Source organism: Diceros bicornis, chromosome 12 (assembly GCF_020826845.1).
Source record: "Diceros bicornis minor isolate mBicDic1 chromosome 12, mDicBic1.mat.cur, whole genome shotgun sequence".
NCBI lineage: Eukaryota > Metazoa > Chordata > Mammalia > Perissodactyla > Rhinocerotidae > Diceros > Diceros bicornis.
Window position 1 is genome coordinate 48,333,261 of NC_080751.1, and position 21,675 is coordinate 48,354,935.

Genomic DNA, 21,675 nt, shown 5'->3' on the forward strand with positions numbered 1-21,675 from the left:
AGCTGCTTCTCTCTTTGCATTCCTTCAGTCTTTTCTTAAAACAACAGCCAGAGTGTTTCCATGAAAACCAATTTAGAGCTTGACATGGCTGTTCTCAATACCATTCAATTACTCACCACCTCAGCAAAAGAGAAAGCCAAAGGCATTGCTGTGACCATCAAGGCTCTACAGGACCTGCCTCTTGTTAATTCTCCTATTACCTCTCCTTTTGCTTACTGAACTCTAGCCGCACTGTCCTACTTGCTGTTCTCAAACACTAGCCACAGTCCATTTCAGGATGCTGCTGCTCCTTCCGCCTAGAATGCTTTCCCCCAGATATTCCCACGGCTCCCTCCCTCACCTAGTGCTGGTCTCTATTCAAATGTTACGTTCTTACCTAACTATGCTGTTGAAGACTGCAACATCCCAATGCTCCATATTCCCTTTTCCTGCTTTATTTTTTTCTATAACATTTATCATCATCTAACATTATGTATTGTTTATTGTCTGCCTCCTGACTAGAATGTAAACTCAATGAAAGCAGAGGTTCTTGTCTGTTTTGTTCATTTCTATATTCTTGGTCCTTAACATGTTGCTTGAGTATTTAATGAATGTTTATTATTACTGTGTTTATTTTTGTTGTTGCCGCTACTATCATTGTTATGACCTATGTAATCTCATTAACCAATTGGAGTATTAAACTGCTTTTGAAATTTATTCATGTCCTGCCAGCAGAGCTTTATCCTTCCTCTAAATAGATTACCTGGCTATAGATATTCAGTTGAACACAATGAGTACTCGTTGACTATCTATTATCTGCTTAATATTGACCTACTTCTTTGATTGGGGGACAAATAATGTAAATACTATGTATCTTTCTCAAAAAGCTTAAATATTTTTCAAGAAGATAGAATATACATGTAAAGAATTAAAAGAAAATGCATGAATGAGAAAAGAAATATTCAATCATTCTTTCAAAGGTTCAACAAATACTTCTTGGGTGGTTACTATCACCCACAGACCAATCTAGATGTCATGCATGTAAATAAATGAAGAGGAGACTGACTTTTATGAGGTCATATTCCAATCAGATGTCCAAAATGCACTGAATGGAAAATAAGAGTGGTTGGCACGAATGAGGGAGAGATGTTAAAGATGAAATTCAAGGGGGAGGTGGCGTAAGACTTTTTGTCCGGACAATGTAGACATCCCTTGTGAAAACTGAAAATTCAAAGTGTCAGTTCATGACCCAGAAACTATCCCCCTTCCTTCCCACTCCCTTCAAGTTTCCGTCTCTTTATACTCTGGGTGTAAGTTATTCCTACATGTAAGTCTGTCTACAGTAGACTTGTGAGAAATATAATTATTTTCAAATAAAGTCAGGCCACATTCAAATCTGCTTTGGTGATGAACTATAGATGTGGACTAATACAGTTCTTTGATTATTTTCTCAGTTTTCTTGGCTCTGGATTTATGTACAATGGGGATTACTCCGACCTACAAGGCCTGATTTCACAGCTTGTATTGTTCTCTGACGTAGGCTGCAAACCTGTCTGCTTAGGTCTCTGCATGGATATGCAGGGCTGTTAGTTCTTCGGAGTTGCCCCATCTAACTGCTCCAATGCACTCAGTTTGCCCTGTTTCCTAGCAACTGGTTCCATCTAATTTGTTTTCCTGTAGCATCCCTCCTGCATCAGGCTTCCTCGTGTCTCTTCCTCTTGTTAAATGGATTTATCAATGTCTAATAGCCTTTACACCATATGCCTATCAAATTGGCTTTCCCCCAGAGGGGCAGAAGACTAGGTAACACCATGGACCTTCAGTAGAGCAATTTTTAATTTGGGGCCTGAACATAAATTTCAGAGAGCTCTGGTCACATACATTATTAATACTATTTTATTTTGTGGTATAAAAAGACCTCTGAGATGAGAAACCACTTTCCTCACCAAGAGCTCCTTATTAAAAGCTACATAGATAATTTTTACTTCCCTAAATGCAGATTGTGACTCATTCAAGTTATGTGAACTTGCTCTAGTGTGGACAAATCATTTATTTGTTTATTGTTTCCATTACTAGTTATCTTCCTGTCTTATAATGACTGTTAAGGAGAAAGAACTTCCAATACTTTAAGGAGCAATTGATAATGCACATCCTGTGTATAGGACAGTAGCCAAGTTTTAAAAAGGGATGGTAGAGAGGTGACAACTAACATTGCCTATGGTCTGTTTATATGTGCATTATTCAAACAACAATGTATGAATACACATAAATGATAATATTATGAGCTATTGTCTCTATTATTTTTTAATTATTTATTTATTTACTTATTTTCCCCCAAAGCCCCAGTAGATAGTTGTATGTCACAGCTGCACATCCTTCTAGTTGCTGTATGTGGGATGCGGCCTCAGCATGGCCAGAGAAGCGGTGCGTCAGTGCGCGCCCAGGATCTGAACCTGGGCTGCCAGCAGCGGAGCGTGCACACTTAACCGCTAAACCACCAGGCCGGCTCTATTGTGTCTGTTATATGCCAGATTTTACAGATATTATATAGCGGAGCTGCACTGGTAAGACACCCCGTGAAGTATTCTCTTTGTGAGACATCCTCTCAAATGAAGAAAGAGCAGAGCACTGTCAAGCATGTCCACATAGGCTTTCCGAGGCAGCAGAGTGAATGAAAAGGTGGAAAGAGCCAGCATTATTCTCAGGGAAAATCCATCTTCACGAAAACCTGTAACGGTAAAATGTTATGCCACATTAACTATAAGTGTAATTGTTGCTATTTTGTGGATGAAAAGCCAAGTAGACTGGATGAAGAAATAAAAATGACAGTCTTGTGGGGTGGATGAAATGTGTAGACTGTAAAGGCAAGAACTGGAAGGATCCCTCTACAATTATTCTCAGTTGGAAAGGGGCATCAGAACCACTTGAAGAACTTTATCAAAACACACTTGGCCAAGACCTATCCATGGGGGAATAATTCTCACCAAAGAAGGATTTCAGAGGCACATCATGGAAAACTGTAATCAAAAGCTTTGCAAAAATAAAGACATACGTTTCCAGTACCCAAAATAATGTTATTCTGTAATTAGAAGTAGGCATTTAATTTAATACATAATTAAGGGACACTCTTTAGATAGGTAAATGGTTAGAAGTGACTAATATAAATACTGATTACTTAATGTAAATTAGGTGGCTTTCGGCTATGAAGAATAGATTCTTTTATTATTCTTTTTTAATTACTATGCTGGCATTACCTGGCAAGTTGGCTTCTCTCTCCTTATTTTCTACCAGAGTTTCTCGGTATCAGTGTCTTCAGTGCTCAGAAATTATTCACAGTGGTTCTAATTGAAGGCGTTCTTGCTATCTTTTAGATAGCAATTTCAATTGCCAGTTATTACTGCAAAGATTTTACCAACAACTCAAGTGCATAGATGTCTGTCGATCTGATTACCAACAACTCAAGTGCATAGATGTCTGTCGTTCTGATATTTTGAAATAAATATTGTCTCTATACATTGTGTTATGGTTGGAGGCATCTGGGAAACTGGGGTCATATCTAACACATAGAGATATATATTTTGTCCTGCCTATTCACTTCCCCCCATACCTGGCAGCTAACTTTGCACATAGAAGATACTCAAATGTTTTTTGAATGAATTAATAAATGAGCGAATGAATTAAAAATACTTCTATGATGTTTGTGGGCGTCTGATCAAGACCAAGTTTGATGCTGAGTTTATTAAAAGTTTGAGATTTTCTAAATAGAATTGGAAAACTTTATCTTATATACACAATGAGGGTCATCGTGCCAATGTGGCATGTACTTGGCTACTAATATCTGTTACTTCTATACCATCCACTGGCCTCTACCATCCCCTCACCTCTACTACCTCACATCATCCTCTTCTGCTGTTTGGGGGACTTTGTTCCTTCTCAGTACACTGACACAATTTCCTATTTTTTTAAAAGAAGGAAGGAAGGGAGGAAAGAAAAAGACTTATTGCCTCTCCACCCCAACCTCACATTCCACCAAACCATCACATTGTGCCCTGCTATCCCTCCTCATGTTTCTTTTGCTCTAATGTGACAACTGGAAGGCTTTTCCAGATTTACATTGTATCATACAACAGAACAACTAAAAATTTGCTACTGTTTGGGAAAAATACACACAAAGCCTTTTGAAATATATCAACACTTTGGCTTATAAATTGAGTTTTATTAAGTTAAAAAGTCTCAGCTTTCCCTTGATAAAAGATTCAGATTACCGAGATTTCAGATCTGGAAATGTAATCCAGAAGCATCCCAGTCTGCCTGATCTGCCGCAATTCACTTAATCCACTTGACTTCTTTCTGATTTGTGTAGCTCAGACCAATTTATAGTATTTCATTCTTTGAATTTCTGTCTAATTAATCTGATTTAGTTTGGTTGTAGGCAGCCAAAAATGATTTGCCTAGCTCTCTGTCTCAGAAACTTTACCAACATCTACACCCTAGATTCAATTACTAGAGTTTAGCTGGAGCTTCAGTACAGAATCGAAGATCAACCAGCTTCTGGTAGAGTGCTGATATTATCCTATGTCTGCCATCCTTGTGAATAGCGGACATATAGTCCTTTTCAAAGAATGTGTAGACCCTCAGGTCCCAGTGTGTGAACTCCATCCTCTTTAAACATATTTCAGACAGTCTGGCTAACTTGTGGTAACAGAGTGAATTGATCCAGTTCTCATTTAACGAATTCTCCTTTCTCACTTAAAAAAATACTCTATCATCAATTTTAAACATAACAATTTTGTATTTATTAAATGAAGGTAACTAAGTTTTTCTTGTGGCATTTAAAATATTTAAGTATGTCATATAATTTCCTGAACTATTTTCTAGAGTTTAAGTCAATTCATACTTTAGAAGAGAAGAAAAAAAGAAAGAAGAAAAAGAAATTTTCCTTCCAATGGACAGAGCTGATTTTCTTTTTTTTTTTGATAAACGGAAATACATTACCAGCGTAGCAAACATAACATTGTTGTTTACATGAATCTAGTGTTAATTAATCAAGCTAAACTTTGGAAACTGTAATTGAAGTAGCAAAAAATGCTGAAAGACTCCTGAATTGCATTTCACATGGACAAGCTAAATATTCATCGTGGAAAAAAGAATGGCAATTTCCTGTGAATGTTAATCATTCGGTCTATGTGATTCTTAGTAATTGAATATAGTGATTACAATAGATTTGAGATTGTACTACATTTAAGGAAAGGAAAAAAAATGTGTTTGAAATTAGGTACATTGCTCAGATACTCTTGTTAATATAAACTAATAACCAATACCGATCTCTAACAGTGAAAGCAATAAAACTATCCTAGAGAAGTCAAGATGATGCTGCCCCACACAGCATACAAAACCAAACAGCAAGAGTAGGTTAGGGAAAGGGAGAAGTCGAGTGACAGTGAAATCCCAGACAGAAGTCCCACAGAGTGTTCAGTTCCATCTGTCTGAACAAAGTAACACCAGTAGCTGAAGGGCAGTCCTTCGATAAAGATCACAGGGACTGCCTGTTAAAAGCCCATAGGTGGGGCTGGGAGTTAGGCACAGAAATGGCAGTGGTGGGCACTGTCTTCTATAGTACTTCTTCTAAGACTTGAATGATTTTAGTGCCTCTTAACACATCTACCAAACTATAAGATTCTTGAGGTCAGGATTCATAGTTAATTTGCCTTTGTGTCTTCTTAAATAGCTTACAAATAGTATTATCTCATTAATTATACACTGCACTGCAAAAAATGTGAAAATTAATTCTACTCTACCTTGCTCACAACGTTTTCTGGAATCCTACTTGCATCTTGAATGAAATATTACTTTTTATTTTTTACTGGTATTTTAATTCACCTGTTACTCTACTGCTTTGGACTAATTTTCAAATTTTTGTATAAATTTGATCTTGTGTGATTTATGAAAGTTAAAGGATTATGGATTCCAACATAGCATTTTAGTACTGTGAAGAACAATATCATGAAAACTATTCGACTTCCAGCAGCATATTCATGCAGAAATGTAAGAAACATGAAACACCAAAGAGCACTCCAATGATTAACAACTCTAATGCCGCTCTTGAATCCCATTCTTGGGCACAACACCAGGCTTTCCAGAAAGGGCTGGTTGACTCTGAAAATTGCATAACAACCTGAAGTAAAAAGATGCCCCCTGCTGATTGTGCACTTAGCTTCAGTAACAAGGTGGATACCTGGAGAGTATTTCCATCATTACTCCAACTAAACTGTAAGTTATCTGAGGACAAATGCTCTTCTCTTATTTCTTTAGAATTTTTCCAGTAAGTAATACAACACTCTGTTCAATGGTGGGTACTATGCATTTTGTCTGAATAAGACTGTGATTATAACGATAAGTCACCAACAAATTTCTGTGACCACTGTACTCTGTGTGGTCTCTGTCTCCTATACTTCTGTCAATATGAACAAATGCATAAATGAAGTTTACTGTAAACCAAGTAACCCATTTCTACTTAGTAGCATGCTTCCACGAGCCTTGCCAGATATATAAAGTTGTGTAAAATACAGGAAAGCTGGGAGTTTCTACTCACCTGTGTAAAAGTTTGGAAGCATTTTTCCAAACATCTAAAATTTAATTTATTACACAAACACACACACACATGCACATACACTATATGTAACGTGTGTGTAAACCTATCACACAAATTATTAAAAAAATATTGTCAATTTGGGGAAGCTACTTGCATGCTTCTTCCCAATATCATCACACTGCCTCATTCCAGAAGTAATTATTGCCTTGTATTTTATATTTATCATTCACGTACTTTTTAAATATTGAGTTTACCTAATTTTATCCATTTATCCCCAAGCAACACATAGTTGAGCTTTCATTGTTTTTGAGTTTTATAAATATCATTTCACACTGAAGATAGTCTTCTAGGATTGCTTTTGTTTATGCATTTAATTATGTATTTATTAGTTTATTATATTCAAGAATGCATCTAAAATTTAAGCATAGTTTTGCTTGTGGAGGTATTTCTTTTACTTTTGTTGCTGTGCACTATGCTGATGAGTGACTAATTCATAATTTATTTCCAGTAGATGGGCATTAGGACTGTTTCCATTTTTTTCTTCTTTTTTTGATATGAATGACATTGTTGAATATGTTTCGTGGTTATGCAACTTAATATTAAATATATTAATATATATTTATTATTATTATTATATATATTTTAAAATATATAACAACATTTAATACAGTTCTTCTTTTTCTATTTTTTAATTTTTTTATCTTCTTTATACATTCATCCATTGATGGGCACTTAGGTTGTTTCCAAGTCTTGTCAATCATGAATAATGCTGCAATGAACATAGGGGTGCATATATCTTTTTGAATTAGGATTTCATGTTATTTGTATAAATACTCAGAAATAGAATAGCTGGATCATATGGTAGCTCTATTTTTAATTTTTTGAGGAATCTCCATGCTGTTTTCCATAGTGTCTGCACTAGTTTACATTCTTGCCAGTAGTGTACAAGGGTTCCCTTTTCTCCACATCCTCTCCAACACTTATTAAATGTATTCCTTCTTGACATTAAGTATATTGATAACGTTTTCATATTTTTATTCATCATTCAGTTTTCTCTTATGTTTGCTATTAATGTACTTCCCTTTTCGGTTACTTATCTTTTCTCACTGATTTTTGGGATTTTTAAAAATACCTTCTTGATTCTAATCTTCTAGCCATTATATATTCTCACAATATTTGGCACTCCCTTAACTGTTTTCATTACTAGAGAGTAATTCTTAATTTTAAGGTAGCAAAATTACTAATCTTTTTCTATATCAAGTGCTTAAAAAAAATCTTACTTAAGAAATACTTTTGTATTCCAGAAGACATTGGGATATTTTCCTTAAAAATTTTTAATATTTTGCCTCTCACAGATATTTAATCCACCTGAAGTAACTTTTATACAAGGTTGGAAGTTGGGATAGAATATTTTATTACATGGATAACTAATTTTTCCCAATACTATTTAGTTCTTCATTTCCTCAATCATCCTCAATGCCTTGTTAGTCGCATACAAATTTTCATGCATATTGAGGACTCTTTCTTGGCTCTCTAGTCTATTGCATATTTCCACACAAATGCCATGTCTTTTTTACTAAAACTTTAAAATCAGTTCATATATATGTAGGGTAAATCTCCTTATCTTCTTTCTCAGACATGGCCATTTGGAGATTAGCACATCTCCAAATAAACATAAAATCATTTCTATAAGTACCTCAAAATCCTGCTGTGATTTTGATTGGTGAAATTAGAATTCAATTAGGAGAAAATAGACACTTTTATGATGTTGAATCTTCTTATCTATAAGCATGGTATAACTTTCATTTTTGTTGCTATTTACAGTGACACCTTTTCTAAAGGCAGATTCTAGTCTCAAAACTGACCACTTGATTTTCTCACAGTGTTATACTCCTCCTATGACACTCCCTCCAGCATGATTATGTCCCTTGTCTGTGAAACAGAGAGGACTGCCTTGAGCTATACAGTTTAGGGAAATGACACTAAATAACATCTGATGTTTTCATAAAAATGCAATTCCTCTCTGCCTTGTGTTCTTTGGATACTCACTCTTGGAGCCCAGCCACGGCATCATGAGGAAGTGGAAGAAGTCCACAGAAAGGGCCATGTGTAGAGGAAATCAGATTGCCAATACATAGCCCAGAGTGAACATCTAGCACCAACTGGTCATCTTGAAAGTGGAACCTCCATCTCCCAATGAAATTGCCCCAACAGATGCCACATGGAGAAAAGACAAGCTCTCTCCAGCAAACTCTGCCAAAATTGTAGATTTATAAACAAAAAAATGATTGTTGTTGTTTTGAGCCACTAAATTTTAGGGTGGTTTCTTATGCAACGTAAATATCTGATTTGCTTACATGTTCTAACTATGGTTGATAGTATATAGAAATGTAAATAATTTTCACATATTAATTGTATATCTAGTCACTTTTCCAAACTCTCTTCTTCTAATATTTTTTGTTTATAGATTTGGGAGGAGTTTCTACGTAGACAGTTCTTTTTTTTCAAATAGTAAGTTATTTTTGTTCTTTCTAGTCAAAGAAAATGTTGATTAAAAGCAGTGAAAATCTCATCTTTATCTTATTTGTTCCAGATTTAGAGAGGATGTTTCTGAAATTTTACATTTAAAATTGGTAATAGAAAGGTGACATCAGCAAGATGGCAAAATAGCAAGCCCTAGACCCTCCTCTTCCCAGGGAGACATGAGCTCAACAACAATACATGGACCAATTACTTTTGTGAGAAATTCAGACACTAGTTGAGAGGCTCCTGCACCCAAGGTGAATGCAAAACCAGCCACAGTGAAGCTGGTAGCAAAAGTCATGACACTCACCTGCCATAGTTTCTCTTCTCCGCTCAGCATGGTGCAATCAGGAGAAGACTCCCAACTCCTGGATTCTCCCTGGGGAGGAAAAGAAAAGATTGAAACATAAGTCCAATATTCAGACTCTTAAGGGGCCTGCCTGAGGGACTTGTTTCTGTTTTCTTTGAATCTAAGTGCTGACAGGAAAGGGTGTTAGGTTGGAGGTAACTGAGAACAAAGGCAATCATTTGAACTAACACACACTTAGTTGCCGTAGTTTGTTTTCCCAGCTCAGTGCAGAGTGAGCAGGAGAAAACTCCAGACTCTTGACAACACCCTGGGGAGGGAAAGAGTTAGAATTCATGTCCAACATTCTGGCTTTTCAGGGGGGCTGCCCCCAAAATTGGTTTCTGTCTCACCTGTATTGGAGCACTGACAGGACGTGCGTATTCTAGATGCCCAGAGCGCAACTGAGAACAAAAGAAACCTAGTGACTTATGGCTGCTCCAGAGGACCCATGGTATAGCAGAGAGAGCCAATACAGCTAGGTGGCCTACCCCTCAGGATAGAAAGGGAAGAGTAGAGCATCTGACCAACATTCTAGCTCTTCAGTGGGGGGGGTACCTGAGGGACTAGTTTCTGTCTTGCCTGACGGTGCACTGAAGGGACCCTTGATACTCTAAAAGTCTGGAAGCTACTGAGAACAAAAGAGAGCTAAGTAGCCTGTGGCAGCTTCAGAAAACCTGCAGAACTGCATACAGACACAAGAGGGAGCAAGAGATTATGAGCTCCTGAAAAAAGAAACCCACAAATCCCTCTAATTGGGAATTTATAGGCCCCAGTTCACGGAAGATGCATCAACAGGAAAGATTTAAGAGGCCTGCAGCATCTCTAACTGTGCTGATTAGTGAAGGTCTTTCCCTGTATGAAGCCAGTTCATAAAAACTGGTAGAGCTGGCTGTTCTTTCAAATGTCAGATCCCAGCACAAGGTGGCAAAGCACAGGAAGAGACAAGGAAACATGACTCAATTGAAGGAACAAAATAAATCTCCAAAAACCAACCCTAAAGAGATGGAAGTATATGAATTCTCTGACAAAGAATTCAAAATAACCCTCTTAAAGATGGTCAACAAGCTCAAGACAATGATGCATAAACAAAATGGAAATATGAACAAAGAGAAAGAAAATATAAAAAAGAACCAAACAGAAATTTTGAAGCTGAAGAATATAATAATTGAATTTAAAAATTCACCAGAGGGGTTCAAAGACAAACTTGATCAAGCAGAAGAAAGAATCAATAAACTCCAAGAGAGGTCATGTGATATTACCTTATTAGCAAAAAGGTAAAAGAATGAAAAAGAGTGAAGAAAGTTTTATGTGTATACCTGGCTGGTCTGTGGTCCCCAGTTACTCAATCAAATACTAATCGTGTGGTGTCAAAGGATTTTGTAAATATCATTGAGGTCCCTAATTAGTTGACTTTATGTAAGGAAATTTATCCTAGACAATCCAGGTGGGCTTGATTCAATCATTTGAAAGGCGTTAAGAGAAGAACTGAGATCTCCTTGAAGAAGAAGAAATTCTACCTATGGGTGAGATCTTCAACTCATGCCCAAGAGTGCCTGCCTGCCCTTCTATGGGCCTACCCTATGGATTTCAAGCTTGTCTATCCAAACTCCACGATTGTGTACACCAATCCCTTGCAATAAATCTCTTATATGTAAAACATATATCTCCTATTGGCTCTGTTTCTTTGGTTTAGCAATGACTTATACAAGTTTTTCAAGCTAAATTCTTAGGTAATTCATGGGATTAGAAAAGATATATGCAATATGTGTGCCGTCTGTTCCTTGCTGCCTCATTCATATACAATGTCAGGGATGCCTGTGAGCACAAAATACCAGCAGACCCATATGCACAGGAGTTCAGTGAGATTCAAAGTGAGTATAAGTGTGTTAATTCTACAACTAAGAGAAGGCAATGACAGCCCCAAGACAACAAACTTTCTTTGTGAGCCACAACTTGCTTACAATGCAGACTGAAGGTCATTAATGAAGTTCTAAGAAACACTAAATGACCAAGGAAGCTTATCTTATTCTTTTTTATTGGTAGCACTTTCTTTCCTCTGTTAGCTAACCGCTTATGCTGAGCTCAATGAATATTAGATGCTGAAATGTATCAGTAAGATCCCATGAATTTCATTTAATATAACTACAAAAATTAATGCTCAAATATAACAAATTACAGAATATTAATCTTATATACTATATTTTGTATCATTTGTTTGGACTCTATGGTTCTGCATATTTACAGAAAGCGTGGATTTCTTTTTGCACCTATCAGATTTCACTTAGAAAACACAAATTTAAAGATAAAATGAGAGGGCCGGCCCCGTGGCTTAGCGGTTGGGTGCGTGTGCTCCGCTGCTGGCGGCCGGGGTTCGGATCCCGGGCGCACACCGACGCACCGCTTCTCTGGCCATGCTGGGACCGCGTCCCACGTACAGCAGCTAGAGGGATGTGCGGCTATGGCATGCAACTGTCTGCTGGGGCTTTGGGGGGAAAAAAATAAATAAATAAAATCTTTAAAAAATAAATAAATAAAAAATAAAGATAAAATGAGGAATTTTAAGATAATGATAACAGATCATTAAACCAAGTGAAGGGCCCTTCTAAGTGAGGAGCCTGTGTGACTGCACAGGTCACATGACATGAAGCTAGCCTTACCAAGATATGTCTCATAAAGAGCATGATATCTACAGGGGAGGAAGGTAGAAAAGACTAGAGAAGACTGACTAGGATGTTTTTGCAGTTATTCAACCTAGAGACATTGATATCCCAAAATGAGGCAAAAAAAAAAGGATAGATGATGTTTAAAAACATAGAAGTACTAGGATTAATGTATTGTTGAAGGTTTGATATAGTCTAATAAATCACGACCTCCTCCTTCCTGGTTCTTAACCAAGACAGAGTAATTACAAAGGAACATATGGAGCTCAAAATGCAATACCTGCTTTAATATGCAAAGTATAAAACTCCCTAAGAAGTAAAATAAGAGAATGAGGCAAGCGCCAGAGGCTGAAATGGTGATTCTTGATTTTTTCCTTCCAAAATAAAGGCATTCCGTGACATAGGCAAAAATTGCCATAACTTATTTAATCAGAGTTAAAGTAGCCAGATCTTAACCAGACCTTCTAGGACTAAGCTTTTCTTGAATGTGTTCCACATGGAGTTAGATGAGTCCATCACACCTGGGCACAGTTAGACACAAGAGGTCAAGAAGAGTGAAACAGAGAGCAAGCATGGTGAGGGAAGACCATGCATGAGCAGTGTTTTTCAACATATTAACCCACCCATCCGATAGAACACTATAGCCTAGGATTCTGCCCACTTCACCAATTGAGTAAGCCACCTCTTTTTCTTGTGGAGAGGAGCCAATGAAGGCACTGAAATGTTGGACTGGTAACATTAATGAAAATTCTGCCCCCACCTGGGAATAAAAGGGAAGTTATCTCAAGGAAGCAAGAGGTTGGAGAAAGAGATTCTTCCTGTTCTAGAGCGATTGAAATGAGAAGCGAGGGAGAGAAATGGTCAGAGATGACTCCACATTTCTTTCTTGACAAACTGGGTGGAAAGCGGATCATTCAAGAGACAGGAATTTATCATCAAAAACATTAAGTAATTAGGGAAATTGGTCTTTGTTTTGTCACTAGAGAATTTATTCTGCCACTTGGAAGAATCTCTCACAGTCCAGAGAAGTGGTTGGCAGACATTCTAATGCTCAGACAAAAGAGGTTACAGGCCACACATTATAATTTTATAGGTATTATCTTTAATAAGAAATAGTACATTCTGGTTTTCAAAAGTAGTTTACTTACTATAGTTTTCCTGATCAGCTCTGTCCCAGGCTACTTATAAGGAGCTCTGTGCCAACAAGAAAACAAACTAACATTCTCCAGTGGAATCAAACATTGAAAGAAACTTTTTAATGAAAAGTAAAAATTATAAAACTTTCAGAATCCTTGGGAATAGTAAAAGAAAATACTGCTTAATGTAAGGAAATTTCTCAATTATCCTTCTAATCCAGCTACTTATTTCTACTTGCCTATTATCGTGGATTAAGATGTGTAATAGTTTACTTATTTTTCTCTTTCAATTATTGCTCAGCACCTGAACTGAATAGTCCATATCATATCTCTGTCCCCATCACCTGGCACAATAATAAGCACTACCATTGTTTGAACTAAGCCTACAATGGACAAGACACTACTGGAAGATATTTGTAACATTTTAGTTAAATTTGACAATGAATTTTAACCACATTTCACATGTCACAACAGGGCATATGGGTCATGGAGTCTGTGACTCTGTTACAATAAATACCTTTATCTAAATTCTGATTACTGTTTGCCTACATTCTGACTCAGGTTAATACTCTGCTATAAAAACTTTAGCTAGACCCTTAAAAATGTTTTCTTCTTTAATTCATTCAACAATTATTTATCAATTGTCTTCTTTGTGCTGGGCTTTGTACTTCATGCTGCAGATTCAAAGGTGAATACTGAACCTGAGCTTGTCTGTATTGGGGGGTAGGCCTTACAGTTTAATAAGAGGTAGACATATAAAAAATAAATGCAGTAGAATGTAACCCATGCTATGTTAATTCACTTCAGAGCACAATGGGCTCTCATAGGAGAGAGTAATCAATTTGACATGGGAAAATAGAAAAAATCTCATAGAGTAGGTATATTTGATCCCAATCCTTGGGTAAAAGTTAATGTTAGGCTAGAAATAAAAGTTAATGTTAGGGGTAGAAGAGAGAGAGGTGATGGGTATGTTAGGAAAAGTGTTATGGAACATGGTCCCTATCTCCAGAGCTTACTAATTTGATAACTAGATGCTTCTTGTCAATCTTCTAAGATTTGATATGTTTTGTGAAGGCACGGGCCATGTCTATCTAGCTTGCTATAGTATCTTTAGTGTTCCTACCACAGTGTTCTGAATATATGTTCACTGCATATTTGTTCAATGGTAGTTGAATGAATGAATGCATAACTCAATTTCGTATACATTAGGACCTCTAGTACCACTTTGTTCCTTCACCCTTTTCTGTTTCTCGATGTTTCTCTACTAATTATGATGTTTGCCATATCCATCTCTCTTTTCCCTCTTCTTCCTACTTCAACTTGTCCTTCCATTTTGCTGTCTTGGATCCAGCAAGAGGTTTAACTCGTAGATACAACAAGGGCATGATTGTCCCATGAACATGTTAGTGTAGTTTCTGAAATGCACTGAAGAGTTTTATTGGTTTTCTTCTATGACTGCTCTCACTCTGATCACTGCCCAGCAGCTTGCAAAGAGAATCTAACAAGGTCTGGCAATTCCTCTTTCAACCCAGGAGTAAAGGTAAGTAGCGCTAGTTCAATTTACCTATTGCTTAATTGGTTCATTTTGCCATGATGATTGTATTAGTTTCCTGTGGCTGCTCTAACAAATTACCAAAAACTTAGCAGCTAAAAATAACATTTCTTGTCTTACAGTCCTGAAGGCCAGAATCCTGAAATCATTTTCACTGGGCCAAAATCAAGGTGTCAGCAGGCTGTGCTCCCTCCAGAGTCTCTAGAGACTCTTTGCCTTTTCCAGCTCCTGGTGGCTGTCAGCATGTCTTGGCCTGTGGCTGCATCGCTCCAATCTTCAAGGTCGGCATCTTCAAATGTCTCTCTGCTCCATATTCATATTTAAATAAAAATAATACATTTATGAGTTTAGAAAATTCAACTTGTATAAAAAGTTAAAAATGATGAGGGAAAGTCTCTCATACTTTCAATTTTTTTTATTCCAAATGTAACCATTATTAAGTTTCTTGTGATTCATTCCAGAGAAACAAATTGTGTATATTCTTGGATGTGTTTCTATGTGTGTGTATGTAAATATAGATTATATATATATGTACATATATTAAACAGCTTTACTTTGTTATGATTTACATACCATAAAATTTATCCATTCTAAGTATACAATTAAAGGATTTTAGTAAATGTATAGAGTTGTACATCTGCTAGCACAATCTAGTCTTTTAATATTTCCATCAGCCCATAATATTCTCTTGATCCAATTTTCAGTTAACCACCACTCCCAACCACAGCCTTAGGAAACCATGCATCTGCTGTCTGTCTCTATAAATTCATATTTTAATTCATATTTTCTAGACTTTCTATATCAATGTAATCACACAATACATAGTCTTCTGTACCCGTCTTCTTTCACTTAAGATGATGTTTTTCAGATTTATCTAACATGTATCAGTAGTTCATTCATTTTACATGCTGAATAGTATTCCAAGGTATAGAAATACCACCGTTTTAAAATTTATTCACAAGTTGATAATTTAAATTATTTCCACTTTTTGGGTACTGTGAATAATGCTGCTATGCTAGTGTACATGTGTCTTTGTATAAACATGTTTTTATTTCTTTTTGTAAACATTTATACTCCTGACATTTACACTTAAAAAGAACATTTAAGATCTAATATTGAATATATATTTTCTTGCCATAAACAAATATATTTCCAGAGGCTAACATGTATCGGGTATTTTCTTAGGTCTTGGGATACAACAATGAAGAAAACAGATAAAATCTGCTCTCACAGAGCTTCCTTTCTGGTGTGAGGAGACTAACAACGAGTAAAACATAGATGTAAATCACGTTAGATTTTAAAAGTCAATTATGAAGGAAATCATACGGTATTTGACCTTCTCCCTCTGACTTATTTCACTTTGCATTATACCCTCAATGTCCATCCACGTTGTCACAAATGGCTGGATTTCATCGTTTCTTATGGCTGAGTAGTATTCCATTGTGTATATATACCACATCTTCTTTATCCATTCATCCCTTGATGGGCACTTAGGTACACCTGAAATTTTTACAATGTTATAAACCAATGTTACTGCAATAAACAAAAAATTAAAAAAAAATAAAAATAAAAATAAAAATAAACATGGAGATTTTGCTGAAAGTAAAAAAAAAAAAAAAAAAGTCAATTATGGGGCCGACCCCATGGCTTGGCGGTTGCGTGTGTGTGCTCCGCTGCTGGTGGCCCGGGCTCAGATCTCCGATGTGCACCAACTCACCGCTTGTCCGGGCATGCTGGGGCAGTGTCCCACATACAGCAACTGGAAGGATGTGCAATTATGACATAACGACTGTCTACTGGAGCTTTGGGGGAAAAAAGGGGAAAAAAAAGGAGGAGGATTGGTGGTGGATGTTGGCTCAGGGCCAGTCTTCCTCAGCAAAAAAAGAGGAGGATTGGCATGTATGTTGGCTCAGGGCTGATCTTCCTCACACACAAAAAAAAAAGTCAATTATGGAGAAAGATAAAATCAAGAATGGAAAGAGAAAATATTTGTATAGGAAGATTGTGGTGGTGATTGTAAATTTTAAAAATTAGCGTTCTTGGGAAAAAACAACTGTATAAAATCATTTGTCCAGAATTCTGGGGTGGAGGTATTGCATTCAATTTATCATATAAAATATGACTTTAACAATTTTTGAATAATTACTTAACTAACATAGTTCATTTACAAAATGATTCCATTTGGTCTAATGTTCTTAACATATTAAATGCATATTGTTAATGGGGTGAAAAAAAGAAAAATAAAGGTAAAAACAAAGATAATCAATACATATGGAAAAAGAATGTAAACTATGATGGAATGCTTATGTATGATATATTAAAAATTTAAATCTAACCTTTCTAAAATCATATCCAGCCATTTACTCAGAGTATTTTTAGCAGTATATTTACTAAGGCTCACTGTAATTGTGAGTATAATGGCATGAACACCATCTTCAGAATACTTGGTTTTCTTTATATTTGAGAATGTTTCAACCTGCCCAGTGAGTTTCTTCATTTTCAGTCTCCACCAACTTCCAGAGGAGGAAATGAGAATTTCCTATATTTGAAATAAGAAAATAACAAGATTTTTGCAAAGGTTTTTATTTGTAAACCCAAGCAAAAATTTTAGCACTATATTTAAAACAACTCTGGCAAAGTTTATCCATTTTGTTATTTAAAATTAAAGCTTATTTTTATAATCATAAGATTATACTTTATTATTTCTGAATATCTATAAAGTACAGAAATTTACAAAGAGTGAAAGCAGAATGTAAATACCACTACCAAAAGACATGGCTAATACTTATGCATTTTCATCTAATTCTTGACCTATGTATATTTTGCAAGATTCATACTTTAGTAAATACTCGATTTTGTACTCTACCACTGAACTCAACATTATAAGATTTTCTCAGAGATGTAATAATTCATTCTAAACCCGTTATTAACTGAATCTTATTGTGTGCTGTGATTGCACGATAATCTTTTTTATTATTCTCCTACTTGGGATTAATTAGATTACTTTTATAAATAATTTTACTAGGAGCATGTTTGTACTAAAATGTGTTTGGAGTCATGAATTATATTATAGCATAGTCTATCATACATACAATCACACAGGCAAAGAGTAGAAATATTTCATGACCTCAATATATATTTGCCAAATTGTTTTCCCAAAAAAGTTATATCAATTTAGACTCCTGTCAGTAGATATTGAGACTGCTTATCTCAAAAGACTCTGAAGGGCTTTGAAAATTTAACCTGATTTACTCTTTTGCTTCAAGCATCTGATACAGCATTGATAGCAATTAAGAACCAATGATACAGGAAGCTCTATAGAGACACAAATGCATATATAAAGGTAATACATTAGCATAATATATTAAGTTGTAGCTGAAATTCAAGTACGTAACTAGGGAATTGAGGGAAGGTCCAGGAGATGTAATCAGCATTAGTGAATTTTACCTGGAAAGAAGTTGCATCAAAATCTAGGCCGAACATCTCTCTGAAGTAGATTCCAGGTTTGTGGCTGAGAAATAAAAACAGGGAAAATTATAGAGATTGAGAAATTTGAAAGTAGAGAAATTATAAAATTTCCTAGAGTGAAATACTCAGCCAATGTAATGGTGTTTAAAGATGCTAACCCTGGGAAAAGGCAAGGAATCACTTGAGTTGATGAAAGAAAGATTCTTGAAGAATTTAATTACACAACTATTGATGAATAGAAACTTTACTTTTGGAATTCACCTGGATCTTCTGACACCAAAACAGCTGATATTCAAATGGAAATGGCCTTTCTTCCCTCTCCCCCCAAAATCCCACAAACCACAATTTGGTTATTTGCCATAAGGGAAATTTTGAAAATATTTATGAAACCAAATTAAATTATTTCTTAATAAAACCTGTTAATCACGTGTACCTGTGCACAAAGTCGAAATTCTAAATTAGGAGAAAGAAGCAGCACTTAGTTTCTACTGTACCTTAGAAAAACTAACTTGGATAAAAGCAGTGTACGTTGTCATAAAGTTGGAATTCATAGAGTTGTTTAGAAACTCCAAGAAGCCAAATAAAGAGAATTTCAACATAAAAATTGATTTCAGAAAGTTGTTGTATACTTAGAATATATTTTCTACTATAAATAATGCTACTAATCATGGTTAATAAACCAGGATAGTCCACAAAAACGTTTAATTCCCAAAAGAAAAAAAAATGATATGCTAGGGGCCGGCCCGGTGGCGTGGTGGTTAAGTTCGCATGCTCCATTTTGGCAGCCTGGGGTTTGCAGGTTCAGATCCTGGGTGCGGACCTATGCACCGCTCATCAAGCCGTGCAGTGGTGGTGTCCCATATACAAAATAGAGGAAGATGGGCACAGATGTTAGCTCAGAGCTAATCTTCCTCAGCAAAAAGAGGAGGATTGGTAATGGATGTTAGCTCAGAGCCAGTCTTCCTCACATACACACACACACACACACACACGCACAAAAGTTATGCTAGATTTTTTAGCAGTATCTTGTTAATATAAGAAAGTCAATTTCTTCATTTTTTTTTTTCTTATCTCTATCTCATAAGAGACTGTGCAGACAATCCTTGATCAAAGGAAGAGATTTTCCCTTGAGCACTGCTCTTCTTTTCTTAGAAGATTTGCTGACCTGTGCAAATGATTTCAGGAAAATTATGCTTCTAAAAATTATGACCTCTTCTGTGGCTTTGAGCCTACCTATTCACTTGCTGATCAGAGAGACGAGAAGGCAAAAAAAATCTATTTGTAACTAAGGTGTTGTGTTCATTTGCAAATACGTTCTATGAGCTGGTTCTAAATAATGATGATGGATGGACTTGGCCTGGACCACAGCCTTTACTGATGAATGCCAACATATCTGGTAATAATATCTATCCAAAAGATGGAAAGGAAGATCACTGAATAGAAAAAGTGAAGAAAGCATCATCACAAATCGGCTTCAAGATCAACAAACCTGGGAAATGAACAGAAAGAAATGGAAAGGCTTCATTTATCTTCATCACTGCTGCTAAGCTGACAGAGGATAATTAAATAACTTTTAGGTATTTTCTCCAGATTACAAACACCATTTTCATTTCACTGTGTGTGAGTGTTCACAAGGAAGGCTGTGTCTAAATTAGAGAGAGATATTTGAACGAAGATTTATCTCTATGCAGTCATGCGTCTTAACAACAGGGATAGGTTCTGAGAAATGCGTTGTTAGGTGATTGTGTCATTGTGCAAACATCATAGAGTGTACTTACAGAAACCTAGATAGTATAGCTTACTACATACCTAGACCATGTGGTACTAATCTTATGGGACCATAGTTGAATATGTGGTCCATCATCAAAACATCATTATGCAGTATGTGACTGTAGATATTTTATGGATATAAGGAGAATTTGGAGGATGATAAAAGAATAATGATAGTAGTTTTTCTGATTTTTGGGGTATGTTATTACCAAAGTGTCACTACAACATTCTGAATTATATTTTATTGTTAAACATGATGATTTATTTTCTGATTATTAACATCTTACTGAAAAAACCAGGGACAGAATGACCTCATAAAACACTTGTATGGTACATTTTTCAGTGAATTATGATATAATTGCTGCACAATTGACAGAAGCATATTTTCACGTTAGTCTAACAAATCTTACAGCTTCTGTTATTTGGCTTTTGAATTATCCCAACCATTAAATACAGAAGTTGAATTTATTCCCCAAAGATCTCTTAACTAAAAACATTTTCTATGACTCTAAATAGAGAAACATAGGTCAACTGAGAAGAACTTTAGAATGAGAGTTGTGAGGAACTAACTCAGGTCAGTCCAGTCTGTACCCCCAGTTTCTGAGTTCCATTTTTTTATTCAGCTGGAGTGAATCTGGCATTTGTTGATCTGACATAAATGCCTGAGTCATGAATCCATGAGCGAATGAGGGTCACTTGTTAACTATTCATGGCATGTGTGTATTTAGGGAAGTTATAGTTTGACATCTTGCTTAGATGGCTTTTAGTATGTATCTTCCTCTGTCAAACACAAATTTCAAAAGCCTTTGGATTGATTTGAGACAAGGGGCACTGCTTAAGAACAGGGAGTGAATTGGAAGGAACATGGAATTTCAAGTTAGGCTGGAAGACACTTACCACTTGTGTGACTTTAGGTAGTTACTTAAACAGTCTGAAACTCAAAGTCTTATCGACTTCACAGCACCTTGTAAAGGTTAAGGACGCAAAGTGCATACAACTCCTGTGGCGCCATAAATTTGGTGCCTTCCTCCACCACCTCTCCTTCTGTCCTAGTACTTCACCTTATGTCATACAGTCTGCACCTCAGCCCTTTAGAAAGTTTTACTTCCTAATGATTTTATTCTTCATGGCCCCCTGAAAATGTACCCACAACTCCTTAAGCTCTAGTTAGGCAAATTTCACCTCTTTTGTCCTCTTCATAGGATCGGCAAAATTCAATAATTTCATACACTTGTGCTTCTTTACAATTTGCTTGTTTTTAATGGGAACACGAGGCATTTGCCCAGAAAGATGATTCTTGTTGGAGGAGTCCTGCCTAAAGCAAGAGAGTCAAGGCATTTTTTTCTTGTTGTTAATTTCTACTTAGCATCCTCAAATAAATAACTATTTAAAGCCCACAATGTCGTCTGTAGAATGTAGGTAGAATGCCATATTGTGTTCCCCACCCATGAGAAGTATCTTAAATATAGTTCTGGAGAGATAGACTGTCTTACTCAATTGAAAAAAAAAAAAAGGTGTGTATTGATCATCTATTATGTCTCAGTCACTGTGCTGGATGGGATGGACACAAACATAAAGATTCTCTATACTCTCCAAGATGGCTTTCATGATTAGACAGGCCTGCTACATAGCAGTCACAATGCGAT